The sequence below is a fragment of the Musca autumnalis genome, unplaced genomic scaffold (genome assembly GCF_047663935.1).
Source record: "Musca autumnalis isolate F117 unplaced genomic scaffold, ASM4766393v1 scaffold_71, whole genome shotgun sequence".
Lineage (NCBI taxonomy): Eukaryota > Metazoa > Arthropoda > Insecta > Diptera > Muscidae > Musca > Musca autumnalis.
Genome location: NW_027412322.1, coordinates 136,751 through 154,185, shown reverse-complemented (window position 1 = coordinate 154,185; position 17,435 = coordinate 136,751). Strand labels below are relative to the sequence as shown.

General features: G+C 34.4%; 1 protein-coding gene across 1 annotated transcript in view; it reads left to right on the top strand.

The window, feature by feature from the left end:
- LOC141388198 (cell adhesion molecule Dscam2-like) overlaps nt 1–17,435 on the top strand; it is a 145,230-nt gene that overhangs the window by 24,378 nt on the left and 103,417 nt on the right. The window lies entirely within an intron of this gene.

Here is a 17,435-nt window from a genome sequence, read left to right as displayed (position 1 = left end):
TATTCAAGACTGGTGGCGTACAAGGATTATGTGCATTAGGGTTATGACTTTTTGACCTTTTTTCTCAAAACTTGTTTCCTGCAGCACAAATCAAAGATATTTTTAAAATAAATAAAATAACTTTTATTCCATTTAAATATGGCAAAAGTTTACGCACAAACCACTTTTAGTACATATATATGTTATATGACCCAAAATTATATATAGGGTTATGACTTTTTGACATTTTTTCTCAAAACTTGTTTCCTGCAGCACGAATCAAAGATCTTTTAAAAATAAATAAAATAACTTTTATTCCATTTAAATATGGCAAAAGTTCACGCACAAACCACTTTTAATATATGTATATCGCTCATTTACTCAAAGAGTGACACATCTCAAAAAACCCAGTTTCGAGAAAAACGGGTTTTAAGTTGGCAATTGAAATTTGCCCAATTTGCCCAATTTAAAAAGATTATTACTCAAAAACTAAAATAACTACTTGGACCATATTTTGTAAACAGCTAGCCAGAAATCAATGCTAATTTTCTGTGCAAGATCAAGCACGATTTAAAGTGTTTTAGTGCTTCATAAACTTAAAAAACCTTTTTGTTGAATTGTAATTCGTTGAGTTTTAGAGATATCGACATGAAAATTTGACACAAGGTAAAATAGAAGTCGTAAAAAAAAAGAAATTGCTAACTCAGAAAACGCATTTTTTGAGTTATGCCACTCTTTGAGTAAATGAGCGATATGTTATATGAAAAAAATTATATATGATATAAAATAACACTATGCAACACTGAAAATGCAAACAACTTCTAGTATGAATTTTTTGAAAGTACTTATTGAGACCACAAAAACCCTAATTATACACTACACCACTATGTGGGGAGGGTATTATAAGTTGTTTTTGGCCAAAAAGTTGGTAACGCATCGAAATAATGGCCGTAGACCCATACTTATATATACCAAAATGAATGTCTCGACGAGCTGAGTCGATATGGATGTGTGTCCGTCCGTCGCAATTTTGATCGGATCGTCACCAAATTTTGGGTGTTGATGAAGGTCTCGGAGGGGAAGAAGCCTATTGATTTTGGTGATGGTCGGATAATATTCAGGGGTCGGAATGGGCAAAAAACTTATTTGGCGAAAACGTCAACGTTTTATTTCAAAGCGCATATCTCCGCATCTATAAGGGGTATATCAAAAGCAGTTCCTGGCAAGGAAAGTAGAAATTATCACCTTTACAACGATGTAAAGTAGGTTGTCGTAGGTGGTCAAACAATAGAGATATCGTAATAGTCGGTGATACATCCCATTTTCCGTTTTTTTTTTTTTTTGTAATCAGGCTACAGGTCGCAATTTAGATCGGATGTTCACGAATTTTTTAGGAGTTGATGCGGGCCCCTCAGAGGACGAAGCCTATTAAGTTTGGTGATGGTCGAATAGTATTCAGGAATCGGAATAAGCAAAAAGCTTATATAGAGAAAAGTCAACGTTGTTTCTTATGCAAACATCTCCGCTTTTTGAAGGAGTATTCCAAAGGGAAAGCCCGTCAATGCAAGAAGAAAAGATCCCCTTTATATGGATGCAAAGCATGTTGGCGTAAGTGGGCAAATAACCGAGATATCGCAAAAGTCAATAATATATCCAATTTTTCCATTTTTTGTAAACACGCTACAGGTTGAAATTTTGATCGGATAGTCACGAAATTTTGGAGGTAGATGGGGCCCCACAGAGGGGCTTTTTTGCATATTGTTGCAGGAGTATTTTGTATCATATCTTTTACAACACATATTTCAAACATTGTTCACACCAACAGTTTATTCTCGTATTCCGGATTTCACCACATTATTCACATATTTATTAAATTGTCGTTTAAAAATATATTAGAAACAAAGTGATAGATACATTTAAAAAAACGGCATGTTTTGAAGAGTTGTTTGCGTATTACATTCCAGCGAATATTTTTCCAAAAGAAAATATTAAGAAATATTTAACAGTTTTGGAGATATGGTGCGAAATGTATACAAATTATGGAATTTTTAGATATACACGGTGCGCCTTAAATAATTTTAAATTAAAGGTACTTACACCTGAGAAGTTTTTGCGTATTCTGAAACTACAAACGAAAAAAATCGTCGGAGGGATTTTCGAATAAATCGCGGGCTTTATTATGTTTTCACGATTTTGGTCGGAAACCGCAAGCCCTATCGAAGTAGGATTAGAGTATATGTTGTAGCAGTGAAAATTCTCCACAAGATTGTCCTTAATGTTATTTTCGTAAGTTTTACCATTTTTGGGACAATGCACTGACTGTACGGTCTCCTTATAAAACAATGTCATGACTTCAATTTCCCAACTTAAACTTAAATATCTAAAAATTGGTACAACCTAGAAAAAATTACACAAGCCAGTCATGTAGAGAATTTTTACAGGTATCAGTTTTTCTCAGGTTCCATATCGATAAGACTTGCCGTATTCAAGCAAAATCGCGAAACCCTAATAAAAAATCTAAAAATATAACCTGAGCTTCATTAGCTCAAAAATGGGTCAACATGGGAACAAATCATAAAGGCGAATCCTCTAGAGAATTTTCACAGCTACAACATTTTCTTCAGCTCCAATTCGATAGGACTTGCGGTTTCCAAGCAAAATCCTTAAAACCTAAAATAGACCTAAAAATGTGAACTGTGACCGCGATTAATTTCATAATCCCTCCAGCGATTTTTTTGTTTTTTTTTAGAAACATTGCTGTATCAGAATCCGCAAAAACTTTCCAGGAGTAAGCGGTTTCCATTTAAAGTTAGTTAAGGTGCCCCCTTCCTGTTATTGTTTTATAAGGAGACGTTACAGTCATTGCATTGTCCCAATTTGAATTTCTATATCTCAAAAATGGAAAAACCTACGAAAATGATATTAAGGTCAATTTTGTAGAGAATATTCCCCGCTACAACATCAGCTCTAATCCCATTTTGATAGGGATTGCGGTTTCCAAGACAAAATCGTGAAAACATAATAAAGGCCTAACAAGTTGAACTTTGACCGCGATTTATTTGAAAATCCCTCCGGCGATTTCTTTTTTTTTGATTTTTTTCATCTATGAACATTGTAGTTTCACAATCCGTAAAAACTTCCCAGGTGTAAGCACCTTTCATTTAAAATTTATTAAGGCGCACCGTGTATATTATAAAATTTGATATAATAAATGTAGTTTTTCGAGTTCTTCATTTCTTTAATATTTATTTATTTATTTATTTATTTATTCAATTTAACATGTATAACAAAGCCAACAGGCCAATTAATGAAATACAAAATGCTTAAACCAGTGACTCACTACTCCAACAAAAGGACAAACGTCCAAAATAAATACAATAGTAACATAATGAAGAGAAAAAAACTTAAAGTACTATTAATTACTAAAAAATTAAAATTAAACGCGTATATCATAAATGAAAAACACAATGCATCACACAGTGAGGTACTACTCTAACAAAAGGACACATTCAGCATGTCCGAGGTAAGTAAGTAAATAAGGGAAATACTACAATCAATACAATACAATATTTTGTTATTGTTTTTACATCTTTGAGTTTATTTCAGCTTAAGTCCATATTTTGTTGTAATTCAATTGTTTGAATAACAACAAAATATTTTAAAGTGGATATGAAATTGATTAGTTGCGGGCGAAGGGTAGGGAATACTATAGTTTCAGTTGTCACCAAACAACTTCATCAGTTCCCTTTTTCGCCGACTCTGTATCGATAAACAGGTCAATAAAGCCATCTAGCAAATTGAACAAAATGAGAAATTTGCTGTATGGCCCTAAAGCTGTTTACCCTACAATTTGAGTCGAACTAAAGAATTTTATATCCACCACTGTTTTTATGTAGCCTTTGCTTCGCAAAGAATACGAACATAGGAATGTTGCTTCAATAAGCGGGGGTAAAACAGCAAGAAAGTTGTTTTTGCATTACGCATTAGTCAACAAGGCCGTGCTGATGCCTATTATTGTTGTTGGCGTTTTTTATTGTTGGACTGCGGAATTTTACATTTTTGTGTTTATTTCAGCTTAAGTCCATATTTTGTTGTAATTCAATTGTTTGAATAACAACAAAATATTTTAAAGTGGATATGAAATTGATTAGTTGCGGGCGAAACAACTTCATCAGTTCCCTTTTTCGCCGACTCTGTATCGATAAACAGCTAAAAATTTGCTTCAGTGGTCAGAAGAAGATTTTTGTTGGTGTCAGAGATGTAGCCCCGAATTGCTTTAAAAAGTCAATATTTAACCATGTTTAGATGGGGCCATAAAATCCATGCTGGATCTGACACAACAAATCCCTATTTGGGTCTGTACTTTCAAAAAATCCTCAGTTTAAATTGTTTGCACAAGATTAGCTTAAGAATGTTGCACAGTGTAATAAGAACTTTTTTACATCAACAAAAATTTTGAAATGTCTTCATTAAATACAATGGCAACTGAGTTGTTTCCTCCGCTTTCAATTTAATTCAAGTTGAAATGTGTGACAAACTGGCTAGCTTGTAGGCATCTCTAAGCAACTGCTTGTAAATTGTTGCAGAAATTCAATCGTTGTTATTTTCATAAAGAAACCAATCGTAGTTATTACCCCAAAGACTTGTTGGTGCCCAATCCTGGAAAAAATAAATGTTGTTGCCTAATAGTAAATCTTGTCACAAAGAATATCTGAAATCCAATAGTGGATGTGTTAATGAAATGATATTCTGGGTTTGCTAATGCTTATCGGTCCACTCCTTTCGGTACCTTCCCCACAAAGTTTCAAACATTTTCGTTAAAATTGTACGCTCGATATGTTTTTAAACGGAGTAACCGATTTGTTTCAAATTTTGGATTTAGTAATACATTGTCCAAACATAGTTTAAGCTCGAAAATGGGCCGTATCGATACGCTTTTTAGAGTGACTCCCTCACAAAGGTTCAACATTTTTGTTAAAGTGCTGTTTAAGCTCTGTTCGAGGATCCTTTGATAATTTTACTGAAGATACTCCTTGTGGTACTGTTTGCACCGATATTATGTTTTTCGTTGGCAAGACTATCTTTCCTGACATTATAGTCCAACAGCTCTTAATCATACCAATAATACTGGAAGGAGTTCAAAAAGGGCGACACATTTCTGAAAATTCTCTTACATAGTTTTTTGCAAAAAGTATTTTGATGATGTAGCCGGTATTCGATCTGTCCATTCAATTCACACAGGTTAAGGATATATCCCTGCCAGCTAAACCGACTGATACCAATTCAATCGAAGATGGAAATAGAAAATTTTCTAGAAATATGCATCTATCGGGAGAACTTCTTTGTCCCATAGCGCCCTATTTTGCACAAAATAGAATTGCGTTTCTTCTGCTTTTGTTCAAAGAATAATCGGCAGAAAAAATCGTATTTGTTCAATACACATTTTAGCTGAGATAGTGCTACGGCTTATTATCTAACGGCTATATCTCTTATTCAAAGTGAAGTAAATTTGTAGGAAGAGACCAGTTGAAAATAATTTTAACTAACAGAAATTTTATCACGAACACTGGTATAGTTTTATGCAAATTTTAAACATAATAAAGAATTTGCAATTGTTATGGTATTCAAAATATTTCATTACACAAACGTGTTAGAGAAAATATACAAAAATTGAAAACCACAAAGTTTAAGCAACGATTTTATCTTTTATTGTTGAATTGCTCTTACAAAAAGTTCAAAACCAAAAAAATTGCAAGAATTAGTTTTATACCCTCAATATTTATGCTAACTTTCATACGGGAAAAATTTGCCTCATCGAAATCACGGTTTTAGACCCCACGTATTTTTGGACGAAATGTGTTTTAGACAATTTGGAGCCATGTCCGTCCGTCTGGCTGGAGCGCACGATAACTCTCGAACGGATCAACCGATTCTGTCCAAAATTTGTCATTCACAACAGTTTGTCCAAACTTAGTTCAAGTTCTAAGATGGGTTATATCGCCCCACTCCTTCCGGTACCTCCCCCACAAAAGTTCGGAAATGTTCGGAAAATTTGTGCGCTCGATAACTCTTGATGGGAGTGACCGATTTGGTCCATACTTTACACATCCAAATATATTTACCAGATATAGATCAGGTTCGATGATAGACTATATTCGTCCACTCCTTTGGGTACCTCCCACACAAAATTTTGGATAAATTCACTTTAACACCTGCTCTCGAATCACTTTGATTTTTGTTGATGCAACTTGCATTCGATGACTCAATTACGACGGCAAAAGCTTTTTCAGGGGCAAGTCCACACTTCTTGAGAAAACAGTCCGAAACGTGCAAAAAAAACCCTATGGTACCATATGTAGTGGCTGGAGAGAACGATAACTCTCGAACTAACCGATTTGGTCAAAAATTTGGCCTTCCTCATGTTTTGTCATACTTTCAGTTCGAAGATAGGTAATACCGGTCCACAACTTCAGGTACTTCCCCCGAATATTTAAAAAATTTCACTTAAATGGTATGCACGATTTCTCTTGAACAAATTTGGTCAAAACTTTGAATCTCTTAAAAAGTTTAACAGTCTGTTCGAAGATCGTTTACAAGTGTATACCGATGCTGTTCCTTGTTGTCCTGCTTACAGTGGTATTATGTTTTCCGTGGACAAGTCCATGCTTCCTTGCATACTGGTTCATAAGTTATACAATGACCCACTGAAATGACTACTGGACGTGATATCTATCGAAAAGATATGACTCCCAAAATAAGATACACTTCCATAATGGACTATGTCGGTCTATTCCTTTAAGTACCTCCTCTGCAATACTTTTGAACTTTAATCGCAATCCATATATTCGTCGGCAACATCAAATGTCCAAAACAAGGCCAACAAATAATGGATAGACCATTATTACATTCGATCTGACCGTATATGAAAATTAGACAGAGATAGGAGGATTTTTTTTTTTGCTGGGTATAAGTAAAGGTTTCCGACGATTATTTCGATGGTTACAAACATTTTGGCCAAACCTATCTTATAATACCCTCCCCACATAGTGGTGTACGGTATAAACACATATTTTTACCCAAGTAATTTCAATAAATTAAAAAAAGTGTTAAACGGACGGAACGGGGCTGGACGGGTAACAAAAAAACATTGTTCCACAACATCCCATACGGGACAAGGGAGACTTCTCTCATATCAATGAGTGCACCCCGATTCATATTTAGCTCAATGATATGGGACCTACTGTTTATCGCCGAGTCCGAACGGCGTGTCTTAAGACACCACTTGTGGAGAAGTTTTTCAAGGCTGAAATACTCAGGAAATGTCGCCAACATTACTGAGGGGTATTTTGCCACCGTTGAAAAATGTTTGATGTTGCTTGGCCGGGGAATCGAACCGCCGACCTTCTGCGTGCAAGGCGGGCGTGCATACCATTGCACCACGGTGGCACCCACGGGTGCGGGACGGGTAGAAATGTTTATATGGGCTGAAAGAAGGCACTCTCATCCAGGAAAAATAAAGTAGCTCACTTCGTGTGGACGCTATGGTAATTTATTAAAACCGCTTCTTATAGGCAACAACCCTACCCCTATAGTTTGAGTGAAAAATACACTTCTTTCTCCAGAAATTTGCAAAAATGACATATTTTCCAAAATTGATAACCATGTTCGCATTTAGATCGCGCCACTCCGAGTTTCAAATACTTTGACCTATTTTTTTTTTTGGTTTCCTTGGTTTTAATATAATGGCAATCGAATCTCATATAGAAATTAACAATTGTTGACGACAACTAAATTAGGATTTTGGCGAGGAAAATCGAAATACTCAGTGCAAACAATTTAAAGTGTCGACAATGTTGTCGAAATTTTAAAACAGTTACATAATAGGCCTACCGCCCTAGGGAGTGTAATTTTTATTATTGATTTGTTCTATTAAGATGTTTTAATAATTGATTTCATGCTGACGTATGTGATGTTAAAATGTTGTCTCAAACATAGACAAAACAAAAATTATTTTAAATATATTTATCTCAATTTCAAAATTTTCAAATATTTTTTTTTTGAATTTTGTTAACTTTTTTCAACTTTTTACTGTACACTAGAGAGAGAGTTGAAGATTTTGTATTCATATGAATGTTCTCTTTTTAATATGTAACTTTTTTTAATAAAAAAAAAATTTAATTGAATGCACAAAAATATTTACTTATCTATCTATAACTAAATGTAAATTAACTTTTTTTGAAAACATTTACATATAAAATATTAGCAATATAACAACAACAAAAATATCTATACGCAAACACATAATTTTATATACAAGCAAATGAGTTTATCATATGTCGATTTTATTAAATCTTTTCACTATATTTGTTTCTATACTATATACACATTTATATAACACTCTATATACAATAAATTCATTTATGTAGTTGAATTCATTTTTTCATAAATGTTTTTATATATAAATTTTATTAAATTGTTTTTGTACTTCTGTTTGTTAAAGATATGTGTTGTGTATTCATTAAAATGGTAATCGAAAAAAATCACCACAACGTATATATCCTTTTACATACATACCTACATGTGTAAATACACTATTTTTTCACATACGTACATATTTTATTGAATGAATCGAAAAGAAAAAACCACTGCGAAGATTTATTTATGTATTTATTCAGGCCAGAAACAAAAGCTTTTTTTGTGGAAAAATACAAAACAGACATGAAAAAATAAATTATAAAAAACACAAAAATAGACGTTATTCCATAACGAGTTTTTGAAAGCGCTGCAGTTAATTAAAACAACAACAAATTATGTATTTTTATATAGATTTAATCATAAAAAACATTTTATGTTCCACAGCATTGAAACGTAACTTCGTGTATAGATATTGCATTCAACATTCATATCAGCGGCGACATCACCCATCAGCATCATCGAAGACCGTCAGTGAAACCTACGAATAACATGGAACTACAAAAATCGTCCACAATGCCCTCGAGAGACATCTTAAATTATGAGAACAGTTTTTATTGTTTGTGTTTTTCCATGGATCAGTTGTATATTTTGTTTTCGTTTCTTTTTTTCGGTCTTGTTGCAGTACCACCTATCATAGAACCATTCGTTTTTCAAGACGGTCTAGCGGAAGGTATGCGCACCCGCACCGTTTGTGGTGTATCAAGCGGCGATCCACCTTTGAAATTAACATGGCTTAAGGATGGTGAACCATTGCCCGATCTATTGGGCGCAAATGTTACCATGTTAGATCAGTATTCGTCGTTGTTAAGCATACCTTCGCTATCTGCTTCACATTCCGGTGAATATACATGTGTGGCAAAAAACCCAGCAGCTGAGATAAAATACAACGCCCTATTGCAGGTCAAAGGTATAGTATACGATTTGACTCATATTCTCTGTTACTCCCCGAAAATATTTCTAAAAACAAACAATCCTCTATCATCCAAAAATCCCCAAAATTTCTCAAATAAAATGGAGAAAAACTTTTTTACGATAATGTTTTTTTGTTAACTTTATTAATACATATATTTTTGTTTAATGAAAAGAACAGCCAATATAATTTTTAAATTTTATTTTTATTGAAATTGTTGGTCGTTGGAATAAGATAAAGAAAAATCCCAGCACTTGATCTACAAACTATTTTGAAGTTGCCGATAGACAACGTTTTCTAAAGTAATTTATGAAATCCAAAAATTGAATCACAAATGTTATCGCAAAATATTAAATGAATGGGTTGATAACCACAATAGGCTCCTATATATTTTTTTGATTTTAAAAAATAAAGCAGGTGAAATATACCATCCAAGTTTTGATCGTCGTTCTACAAATCGCCCTTATGGTAGAAGAGACTTGATTTTTTTTATTTATAAGAAGCCAACAATTTTATATGAAGTCAACGATCCCAATCATGAGAGTTTGAATAAAAAACCATACAAAACCAAAAAAACCAAGAATAAAATAGTGTATTTTAAAAATCTAAAAATATATAGCTGATGGCGTTAGTAGCCAATGCTACCTTCTTATTAACTTTGTATTTACTACTAGTTAATGTAAATAAAAATAAAAAAAAGAAAAATATGTATTGTTGTTTTAACCATAGACTTTGTGGCAGGCAACATAATAACACAAAATATATTGTTGCACCAACAACATGTATTTTCATATTTTTGAAATACAGTATTTTGTTCTTAGAATATGATTGCCCTAAAAAAATCTAAAAAATATATTGTTGTTTCAACCATATATTTTGTGCCAGGCAACATAATAACACAAAATATATTGTTGCACCAACAACATGTATTTTCATATTTTTAAAATACACTATTTTGTTCTTAGAATATGATTACCCTTACAATATCTCTTTTCTGGGTGTATCACCCCCTTTTGAATCCCACGAAATATTGATCAGGGCAACATTAGTTTCATATGCGAAAACATCTATGCAAGGGTACATCTTTCGTCCATTTTATCTTCCACATTCTTAGAAACAAATTTGAAGCTATTTTTATTATTTTTTCGTTGAAGTTGAGCTTAATGATCGAATTTTTTTTGCAAAGTGCAAAAGGAAAGCCCTTGATTCGAACCCACAAAACCACCAATTTATGTGACCGGTTTCGCGGTTAGTTAAGCAGCTCATCAGACACATTGGCTGTGGAATGGCTTGGGGTGGAACTTAATGATCGACAATTTTTTGCAAGTGCAAAAGAAAGCCATAGATTCGAACCCATAAAACCACCAATTTATGTGACCGGTTTCGTGGTTAGTTAAGCAGCTCATCAGACACATTGGCTGTGGAATGGCTTGGGGTGGAACTTAATGATCGACATTTTTTTTTGTGCAAATGCAAAAGAATGTAATAGATTCGAACCACAAAACCAACAATTTATGTGACCGGTTTTGCAGTTAGTTACGCAGCTCATCAGACATATCGGCTGTGGAATGGCTTGGGCTTGAACTTAATGATCGAAGTTTTTTTTGCATGTCCAAAAGAAAGCCGTAGATTCGAACCCACAAAACCACCAATTTATGTGACCGGTTTCGCTGTTAGTTACGCAGTTCATCAGACATATCGGCTTTGGAATGTCAATGCTTCGATACTTATACTTTATACCGATGTTGTTGTAATTAAGAGACTAAGCTTGGCAATGAAAATCGAATTAGCGTGAATGCTCAACCTTTATCGATTTCTTAATACATCATAATTAACTTTTATATTCTTTCAAGTTTTTTCATTCGAAAAATAAAATAAACAGTCCTGTAATGATATTCCAAAAAATATTGGGTGTCATATTCAGAAGCTTTTACACAAGAGCATGTGTTTCTGACATATTTTGAAATCTTTAAAATTTTCTCACTGAGGAGAGTATAATCAACGTCAAACTTAATATTAGTTTTACCTGTTTTCATGTTAAAACAAGTAAGGACGGCGGTAAGTTCGACCAGGTGATATTTTTACCCTCCATCCTGTTATCCATTTGTTTATGAATGTATTAAATCTTCCTCCACGTCAATGCTTATCACTCTATTTTGATCATTTTCTGTACGTTCTTAAGAAGGAAAAGGCAGCAGAATGCACAATAAGTGGCCATAACCCCTTAATATGGCCACTTATTGAACACGAAAAAAACCCATTGATCATGTTTTTTGCAAGAAATCTACAACTCCATTTAGAATAGTTTATTATACCCTACACCACTATGTGGTAAGGGGTATTATGTGTTAGTGCATTTGTATGTAACATACAAAAGGAAGCGAGATAGACCCATAGTTCCTTCTAGGGATATACATAGAATCACTTTCTGAGTCGATTTATCCATGTCCGCCCGTCCGTTCGCAACATACAGGTCGCATTTGTTGACCGATTTCGCTGAAAATTGGGGGAATACCATTTTTTTAGCCGTCGGAAGATCAAGTTTGAAGATGGGCTATATCGGTCCAAGTTTTGGTATAGCCCCCATATAACGGTACCTCCCGATTTAAGGTATTTAAAGGATCTTAGCCGCATTTGTTGCCCAAACCAGCTGAAATTTTACATTTGAGGTTCCCAATGGCCGCGAAATTGCTCCACTAAAAATTGTCAAGATAGGTCCACGGTTCGGTATAGTCCCCATATAACGATACCTCCCGATTTAAGGTATTTTAGGGATCTTAGCCATATTTTTTGCTTGAACTAGCTGAAATTTTACATATGTGGTTCCCAGTGGCCACGAAATTTCGCCATTTAAAATTGTTAAGATAGGTCCATGTTTTTTTGTAGCCCCCATATAACGGTACCTCCCGATTTTAGGTATTTTAACGATTTTCCCCAAATTTGGCTCCAATTTGCCATTTGGAGTTTAATGAGTTCAAAAAATTTACTTTAATGTAATTCTCTTCTGGAATATTTTATAACATAAAGGAAGACTAAATAACAAATTTCAGTCCTTCGGTGGGATATTGACGTCACAACCTTTAGAATTACGAAAATCGAAAGGTACGAACATTGGGGGCTATATCGAAACATGAACCTAAACCGACGAATTTCGACTGGTGTAGGGTATTACATAGTCGGCCCCGCCCGACTTTGGTCTTTTCCTACTGGTTTTTATCTGAAATAGTACATCTTAACCTTCGGTCGATTCCAATTGTCTACCATAAAATATTCTGAACTAAAATGGAATTATTAGTTTCCTGTTAGGCGCAAAAACTGTTCGACCACTGATACCCCAAATGCATAAATTAGGTAAAAAATGTATGTAAAAATTGTTTCAATCTGTTGGTACCTGTGTATGGGGGATATACCAAAACATGGAACTATGTATGTAGACGGTTTTTGGTGGAGGAGTTTCAGGACACAGCTAGTTAAAAAATCAAGCTAAAATCATCAAAATACCGAAAATTGTAGGGTACCGTTCTATAGGGTGTATACGAAAATATGGACCTATGCGGACGATTTTTGGTGGAGAAGTTTCGGGACCGCTGAGTAACTCAAATGTCAAATTACAGCTAGTTAAGTAAAAAAAAAAAACAAGTAAAAAAAGTATCAGTCGGCTTTGCCTATGTGAATTGGAACTTTCATCTACGGACAGATCGAATGTATTTAGGGTCTTTTCAGAATTTTGTGGCACTTTTTGGATATTTGAACGTGCCGACAAAAATGTGGATTAGGATTAAAGTTCAATGGAGAAATATAGTCCATATTCAAACCTGATCTATATTTGGCAGATATATAAGGATGCGTAAAGTATGGACCAAATCGGTCCTTCCCTTCAAAAGTTATCGTGCTCACAATTTTCTTCGAACATTTCTGAACTTTTGTGGGGGGGGGGGGGAGGTACCTGAAGCAGTGAACCGATATGGCTTATCTTAGAACTTAAACTAGGTTTGGACAAAATATTACGAAGGCCAAATTTTAGACTGAATCGGTTCGTCCGTTCGAGAGTTTAGGATCGAATCGGCAGATCCGTTCGAGAGTTATCTTACGCTCTAACCACTACACACGGTGTCATAGATAGGGGTTTTTGAACCTTTCAGGCTATTTTCTCAGGAAGTATGGTTTTGCACCTGATGAAACTTGTACCGCCGTCGGCCCCCCGTGAATACAAGTTGTTACAACAAAAATCAAAACGATTCGAGAACAGGTCATAAACTAAACTATTCCGAAATTTTGTGTGGGAGGTACCTGAAGGCGTGGACCGATTAAGCGCATATTGGATCCTCATCTAAGTTTCGCAGACATTTCACGATGTGCAAAGTATGGACCGAATCGGTTACTCCCTTCAAGAGTTATCGTGCGCACAAATTTTCCGAACATTTTCGAACTTTTGTGGCGAAGGTACCGGAAGGAGTGGACCGATATAACCCATCTTCGAACTTAAACTAAATTGTACAAAATATTACAAAAGCCAAATTTTGGACCGAATCGGTTCATCCGTTCGGGAGTTATCGTGCGCACCAGCCAGCCAGACAGACGGACGGACATTGCTAAATCGACTCCAAATTTTCTGAAACACATTTCCTCCAAACATACTGGAGGTCTAAAACAATTATTCCGATCAGGCACATTTTTCCCGTATGAAAGTGTATATAACCTCGTTATCATAAATGCTGAGGGTATAATTAGCTAATATCTCCAAAATACCTTACATCGGCAGGTGCCGTTATTTGAGGACTATACCAAAACTTGAAAGTAATTTTTAGTGGAGAAGTTTTTTTGTTCATTGGGAACCTCAAATATCCCATTTCATTTTTGGTGCAGACGTTTTTTGACCTCTTGAAACTACAAGTACCATATAGGAGCGATTTTGGGCGAAAATTTAGCTAAAATACCTTAAATCGGGAACATCAAATGTCAAATTTCAGCTAGTTCAGCCAAAAAGTGTAGCTTAAATCCTCAAAATACCTTAAATCGGGTGGTACCGTTATATAGGTCGTATAGCCCGTCTTCGAACTTGACCTGCCTATGGAAAAAGACACTCGGGCGCACAGAAAAACAAGCTTAAATAAATACTAATGGGTAGTTCTATTGCCACAAATTCGTCAAAAAAACTATTTTTTTAAAAAAGTTTATCGCTTAAGTACAAGATCGAATCATACGTTTTCGAGCTACAGTGGGCATCGCTTTGCATACAAATCACAATGAACTTTTCCTTTCTAACGCTTATATCTCAGATACTTTTTGTCAAAAAGACCCGAATTTGTTGCAAAATTTTCTATTCTGCCTGTACTTTAAAATGATCCAATAAAAGAGTCGCTGTCTTATTAGGACGAAGGTAATTATTTATAAAAGATTGTTATTAATTGCATTTTTAATAGAGCTAACATGACCTAAGGAGTTTGTATCGAAAAAGTGGTCTTTAATTTAGCTCATCAGCCATATCGGATGTGAATGGTTAGAATTCATTATTGGCTGATACAGGATCATGGCAATATAAGTCAAAAATGAATATGTATAGATAGTTTTTGGAGTAAGCCTTATGGGAACCTAAAATTCCAACTAACAACCACTTCGGTATAAAATGTGGCTAAAATCTTCAAAAAAGATTACGACCACCCTTTTATGTGGCTATAGCAACTGGACCTATACCTCGTACTGTCTAATTTCTTGTAAGGATGTTTCTTACCTGTTATAATGTTTTGTACGCCTAGCGAAGACAAAATGTCAAATTTCAATCATTTTGTTTAAATACCAATTTTCAGTCATTTCTGTTGAATACTGTGGATAAAATACGGAAAATCGCGGTTACAATTCTATGTGGGCTATGTGAAAACGCGGAACGATATTTGACTAAACCCCAAAATTCAGCCATTTCGGTTGATTAGTGAGGCCATAATACCGACAATTGGTACGTACCCTTCTATGGACACCAAATACTACCTATTTCGGTTGGATAATGAGGCAAACAGTATCATGGTAGCGTTTAGCGAAGGGAGACTAAATACCAATATAGCCATTTTGGTTGAATAATCTGGCTAAAACCTTCAAAACGCAGAAAATCGGGTGTACATTCTATGGTGGCTATATCAGAACATGCTCCTACACTGAAAAACTTCTGCAGGAATGTGGTTTATTTTCAATGAAGTATATAAAACAAATGTTACACACTTCGGTGGGATAATGCGACATATTTTGCACATAATAATATTGCTAGCAGACATACTCAGGTTCGAACATGGACTATGTCCGTCCACTCCACCTCCTACACAAAATTTCGGAAAGTGTAGTTTATGGCCTAGAATCGCGTTGATTACGGCTGTACTGGATTTATATGGCCCTACCCTACCTACTTACGATCACAATACGTAGCGGCTGGTGTACAGGACAACTGTCTTGGTCCAAACGTGACATATCGTAACATTTCTGCGAATCTTATAATAAGTCATTGTTAATTATAATTAGATTTTGGTATAGCCTCCCGACTTTCGGTATTTTGAGCATTTTGCCTAGAGGTTCCCAGTGGTCACAAAACTTCTCCACGAAACATTGTCAACAAAGGTCCATGGTTTGATAAAGTTCCCATATAACGGTACCTCCCGGTTTTCGGTATTTCGAGGAGTTTAGCTAAAATGTTTAACCGAACTTGCTGTAATTTGACATATGAGGTTGTCAAATACTCTACCATAAATTGTCAACATGGGTCCATATTTTGGTATAGACCACTAATTCTGCCATTTGATGTTCTCAGGTTGTCAAAATAGCCCCACGTTTTGTTATGGCACTACAAAACGGAACAACCGATTTCCGTTTTTGTTTAGTTTTTATTGTAGGCAAAATCCTTTGTTGAAGTATAGCCCCCATATAACGGCACCGCCCGATTACAGGTATTTTCAAGATTTTTACCAAATTAGCTTTAATTAGGTATTAGGTCCACCTATAATTGCGGACAATTAAAATTAGTTATTCTATATAAATTCAGAACATTTCTTGGTGGAGGGTATAAGAAGTTCGGTCCGGCCGAAATTTACGTTTTTAATTGTTTTATTTGGTGGTTTAGTTTTTCCTGTGTAGAAAATTTGTTTCCAATATTTCTGGGTTTGAGAACGAAAACATTAAATAGGCATATTGGCGTAGATTACCACATCGTCAGTCCATTTCGCCTATCGCACTTTCTCATACTTTTCCATTGACATATTCCAACAACCTTATACAATTTCAATGAAAATAATGATTTATTGACAAATTAGGTTTGGCATTTCACAGATTCAACAAACAATAATCTATTATTTTATTTTGTGTATTTTTTCATTTCAAATTCTCCCTAAGCTTCTTAAAAAGTCTTTTCGTTTCTCTTATGCTTTTACAAATTTGTCTTTATTTTAATAATACTTACAATTTTCCTAGTCTAGAAAAATCCAATAAAAGTGAATTAAAACCAAGTGCTTTCCATATAAATAAACAAAATCCGATGAAAAAAATATTTAATTAAATTGTAATGACTAATAAATCGATGTGCTTTTTATGAAATAAAAAATAATAAATAAAAACATTACAAATGTACTGTTAACTATATATTCATTTAATTTAACAAGTCCCGCCTTATTTTAAGAACGCTTTAAATATATTCCCACCCTCCCCTCTCTAACGTAACATCCTTAAGTCGCTTTTTGGCACGCTGTGGGTTTTACTTATTAATAACAGCCGATCACCACCAGGTAACCTTTGTTTTGCACTGCTTTAACGCTTCTTATCTTTAAGTTTTGTAAAAGAAAACAAACAAAAAAATTGACAAATGAAAATTTTATTTAAATAAATATATATTTTTATGTTTAATTTTAATATACATACATATGAAACAAATACGCAAACAAATATATATTATGGAAAATATTGTAATTTCCAGTTTGAAATTATTTATTTTAATTATTTAATAGAATTACTCGAGCTAATAAGACAATAATAAATTAATTAATGCTGATGGTAAATTGACGATAATATTTATAACAATCGATTTTTTGAAATGAAA